Source organism: Micrasema longulum, unplaced genomic scaffold, assembly GCF_059751315.1.
Source record: "Micrasema longulum isolate JH-2025_06_02 unplaced genomic scaffold, ASM5975131v1 h1tg001053l, whole genome shotgun sequence".
Lineage (NCBI taxonomy): Eukaryota > Metazoa > Arthropoda > Insecta > Trichoptera > Brachycentridae > Micrasema > Micrasema longulum.
Genome location: NW_028278241.1, coordinates 5836 through 11670, shown reverse-complemented (window position 1 = coordinate 11670; position 5835 = coordinate 5836).

Below are 5835 nucleotides of genomic sequence, written 5' to 3'. Positions count from 1 at the left end.
ATAAGCTCTGTAAATACCTAGACTTCCATATTCCTTTCTTAAAATATTTGCTTGGGGAATTCATATATGTTAAAATACACATTTGTATTATACTTGTATACTTAGTGAATTCTCCTTTAAAGTTTATAATAAGTTTTTAATCAACCATATTAATTCAAACTTTTCTTCTGAGAAAACTCGAGGAAACTGCACGAGAGACTTCATAAATCTTAGCAGTACTTCTTCCTGTACCAGAAATGCAAAAAAACTAAATAAAAATATGAAAAGAATAATAAAATAATAATGGCCGTAAATATGTCGCGAACAGAACTGGAGAATATTAAAAAATATTCACAATTCCCGCTCCAGTTTATTAAATGATAAAATTATTTTATTACCCGGAAAAGGGGAAACAAATAGCGGTAGGAACAGTTTTAAAACAGATGCGAATATTACGCATTTGATGTACCCCTTTCTTTTTAAATTTATTTTTATTTCTATTTAAAATATACTATGCATATTTTCATATAATATTTCCAAGGAGTTTATAGAAATAAACTCATTTAGGGACATACAGATAACAACATTTACTGGCAGACGTGTTTTTATTTTAAACAATAATTTTATTTTTATTTATATCCCTACAAAGATGAGGTAGAATTTTTTCAAATTCAAGATTCAGGATTATGGATATTCGAGTGTTTACAGGGCTTATGACCTGTCATTGGCTGGGTTAAGTGGCCACTTTATGTAGGTACTACAACATTCCCCATTACGCTTATTTTTAGCGAATATCCACACCAGGTAACATTTTTGGTTTTTGTATATATGCTACGAATCAGGTACACGAACAAAAAAATGTTAGTAATTTTATTAACCAAAGAAGAATAAAAAATATAATGCATTATAATCAACAACTTATCGCAAGCAAATTTTTTGTTATTGCAAACTTATCTTCTATATTCTACACTATTATATAATGAAAAAGTAAAAATGAGTGTTCCAATCATCGATAGCCATTTGACCGTGGTTGAAAAAAAATTACAGATTTCATAAAACTAGGAAAAAGGGTGACGTCACAAGTAAAGAAAAATGCGAGTTTTTTAAATATCTAAATCTTAAAAAAAACATTGCGGAGTTTTGAATTATTAGACGTTAAAATGGATAAATTATTATTTAAATTTACTGTTATTACAGTGTTAATACATCTTTTTTTATTATGATATTCCAAAAAATACAATAAAAATACACTCAAGTTTTATTTCACGTAATTTTAAACAAAAATATAAAACTTGTTATTCATAGATGGCGCTTTTATAACTTTACAAAAATTAACTTATCTTTATTTTTGTTTTGTACACCATTTTGTGAAAAGGCCTTAAATTATATTGTTATGATATTTTTTACAATCAATATAGTATAAAGTTCCCGCAAACCAAGCTTTGAAAAATTACCATTAAAAATGAACGTAATAATTGCATTTAAAAAAAAAAAATAGATAAAAGCGCCGTCTACGAATAATTAGTTTCATATATTTTCATTAAGAATCACCTTTAAGTGGTGCCGGGATTAATGAAAAAACCTTTGTTGATTTTAAAAAGAATGTCTAAACTTTTTTTTTTAATTATATATTATTTGTAGTGACGTGTTTTTATTCAAGAAGAAGTTAAAGAAGTTAAAGTTAAAGTGAAGATTTTAAATAATTTTCTTGAATAAAAAACATTTTAAATCAATAAAAAAAAAATTATATGCACCCAACTAACGAATATCATTTGATCTAACGTGAATATACGATGTTTAAAGAGTATGTTCAAATGTCTAATAATAAATATTTTTCTAAAGTTTACATCCTAGGATTCTATTAATTTAGAAAAATTTATCTATCGGAATATTAAATGTTTCAAAGTAAGTAAAATTCATATAAAATGAACCTTAACTACTTTCTCTACAGAAACGAATTCTCGGCGTACGAAAGTAATGCGGTAATATGTTTTGACGCTGCCGGTTTAGTCTGGATAAAAGTTAGCTGGTCGATATATCACGAATTTACTCTTTTCTTGAATATCAAGGCGCAAATTTTCATCGAAACTTAACCGGACAGCGTCAAAACACATTACCACATTCCATCCGTCCACCACGAATTCGTTCCCCAACTAAAGATATATTTTATTTAAATTTTACTCCGCAACTGATTTTATAACTTTATTTTTTTATGTGATAGGTATATAATTAGGAAAACCTTTAGGATATTTATATGTAATTAACATTTTTGTAATATCGATTTGAGCTGGGATTATATAGCATCTACATTGTAATTATTTAATTATAACATATTACAACATAGATTAAGAACATTTTAGAGAAGGTGAAATAGAAGTCCAGACATTTACATGGCTTATGACTTGTCATTGGCTGGTTTAAGTAGCCACTTTACACACTGTGTGACATTCACCATTCTGCCCATATATTTTTTTTTTGTGCACCACAACAGGCCAGGAAGCCCAATTACAGTGGAGAATTACATCACAAAACACCCAGGCTTGAGAAAAACCAAATTAAATTTTTGTGTTATACATATATATAAAGTTGGATAATTTATAAAGCGCCATTTTTGTGAAAATCACCTCAAGGGCGCTGTACAATTAATAAATATCCCAGTACGTCTTGCAGCTACAGAGCGCATGGACGGTTGGGATTCTAGTTCCTCGTTTTCAATTAAGATCAATCAAAAATTATAACAGATAGGAGCTAGTTTACAGGACGTCTTGCAGCTACAGAGCGCATAGACAGTTGGAAATTCAGCCCTCATTTACACATTTTAAAAATTGACAAATAAATTTAGTGAATTAAAAAAATAATATGAATAGTAAAAATGAGTAAGATTACAACACGCCTTGCAGCTACAAAGCGCATGGACGATTGGAATTCTAGACCCCGTTTACAAAATTTAGGTATTTTAAAGTTGATATATGAAAGCTAGATAACCAATCATCGTGCAGCTACAAAGCGCATGGACGAGAAGAATTCCAGTAAAGTTAAAACAATATCAGTAAATTTATAAAAAATACAGAATAGTAGTAAATTGGTCAAGTGTTCATGCCAAAAAGTAAGCAATAAAAAACTAAATAAATCAAACACTGTTTCAACTCCATGGTTAACAAAGGGTGTTCTCACCGGGAATCGAACCCGGAACCTTTCGTGCGCGAGTCAAGCGTCTTAACCACTACACCATGGACGCCGCCAATCATTTAAATTTTTACAATTTTCAAAATTTAAACATCAATATGCCTTTAATTCTTTCATCTGTTGATGTTTGTGAAGTTAAAGAGCTGAAACCTTCATTTATGCGGGCGAGATTAATCTAATTGATGTATTTCACCAACATGATAGGTAGCGCGTGAAAATGTTATTTTTATCAATTTCTATACTTCTTCATGGACCAGGTGGAATTATCAACAATATTATGAGTTTGTCCAAATTTTTGTAGACAAAGACCGGATTAAACTCCTTGGGAAGCTGTTAATATTAACCCGTTACAACCGAGATGAAAAGCATTTATTATAAAATAATACTACTGATGTATTATTAACATATATAATATTAACATCCAGAATTTGAATCCAGTCCTTGTTTACAAAAATATGGACAAACTCAAAATATTGTTGAAAAATCCACCTGGTCCATGAAGAAGTATAGAAATTTAAAAAAAATATTTTTTTTAGTCGTTGCCGAGTGTGTAGGTGAAATAATACAATTGGATGAATCTCACCCGCATTAATAAAGGTTTTAGCTATTTTACTTCACAAAAATCAACAGGTGAAAGAATTGAATGCGTATAGATGTTCGAATATGGGCAGAATGGTGAATGTTACGCAGTGTGTAAAGTGGCCACTTAAACCAGGGAATGTCAAGTCATATCATCTAGGCTTCTATATTACCTTCTCTAAAATGTTCTTCATCTCTGTTGTAATATGATAATATTAACAGCTCTCCTGGGAGTTGAATTCAGTCCTTGTCTACGAAAATTTGGACACAATCAAAGTATTGTCGGTGGTAATTATTTGTTTATGTTTGATTATTTTATAATTATGTTTATCATTTGACAGTTTGGTTCTTGTGTAACGGAGTCCAGTAAAGTTTGATATCGTTTAAGAGAGTAAAGACATTAAGGATACAGGGTCTAAAGACTCAAGCAGATGGTACTTTTGTCTGGCTCCGGAGACTAATCAGAGAACAGGTGATCAGGCGGTCTAATCTTCGTAGCTTATCTCGCTAAGGTGCCTGCCTAATTATTGTTTTAATGAAATAATAAAATAGTCTTTGCTCAGACATCGAAAATATATTGATTTATTTGTAAATCATACAATACAAAGTACTATTAAATATAATACATTATATACTCAGGAGTTTTTAAAAACTCAATTAGGGGCAGCGAAAGTCTGAAAGTATTAATTAGGCTAGTATTCATTAGGCTAGTACACATATTATTAAGACTGTGGGTGTCATAGTCCATTGATTGATACGTGCAATGATTTTACCTGAAATATAAAGCAACGACCGATAAAGCAAGTAATCATGTTATTTTGATTACAACATATTATATAAGTTTCTAATTTAAACATCTGTCTACATAAGAGTAACGTCCCTCAGTACAATAACTTCGTTCTTACCATGGAGACATAAAAAAAAAAAGAGCTCGGTCTATGAAGAGACTACGCGGCATTATTATTATTGATAATTTATAAAGCGCCATTACGCCAAGGGTGCTGTACAATAAATCAATATCCCAGCACGTCTTGCAGTTACAGAGCGCATGGAGGATTGAGATTCTGAGAGATACGGAGCTGTGGGTTGGCTTCAACTGTTTTAAATTTGTAGTAGTAACTAATGTCAAAAGCCGAAAGTTTTTAATTGAACCGCAACAACTGAAAAAAATCCGAAAATGTTGCAGTTTTTCACGTATTACGTAGGGAGCACAACTTTTTTTTTGCTTGCGCAGTTTCACACACCCTTTACAGGTCTAAACAACATACCAAAAAAGCAGCTTTACATCGCGTTTGGCGTTTTTAATGTAGAATATGACTGGCAACTGTGATTTCTGGGAAAAGATGACCAGAGTGGCTTTCAGTTGCCTTCTCTGGTGGATTTGTCTGTCGGGGTTACCTTTCTTTAGCTAGTTGGTTCAGGTTTAGAGGCGCCAGAATCTCGCCTTCCATCTTCTCGTTATCTGCTGTAATCACACCGTCATGAGTGTGATCCCATTGCCCAGGGCTCGCTACGTGGATGCTAAGGAGTTGGACTAGTCAGCAGTGTTGCCGGCGGAATACAACTGGGCATTCGCAACATTTAATAAAATTACGCCTTCCAGCAAGGTGTGACTCACTGTGACCCTACTGACGGTTCGAACCCAGTTTTCCTGGCCTCGAAGTAGCGCAGGACCGAGATGCTTTCGTTGTGTGGTCGCCAACGTCAAAAGAAGAAGATTTATCAAACTTATGTGTACATCCTTTGATAAACTTTTTCAAAACTATTCAGTCTGATGGTATCGCGAGAGTTATAAAACCGGTTGTTGGTCTGTCAAACAAAGACGATAAAAGTCTTAATTCATCGAAGCGACAATTATCCATTAATTCCTCAACTTTTAGAACATATGGCGCGTTTCATTTTGATCTGGTATTGAGTTTTAAGTTTTCACGTAGCTGTTTAAGTATGAAGGAACACTTTTAAGCCGAGTGCTACTTAAGAATTAAGCATTTTAAGGATGCATCGTTCTGTCGGCGTGTTCACAAGACCAACGGCGCTATTTTAAGAAAGCACGTTATATTTTATCAGCAAAGCTTGTGATGGGACTTAAAC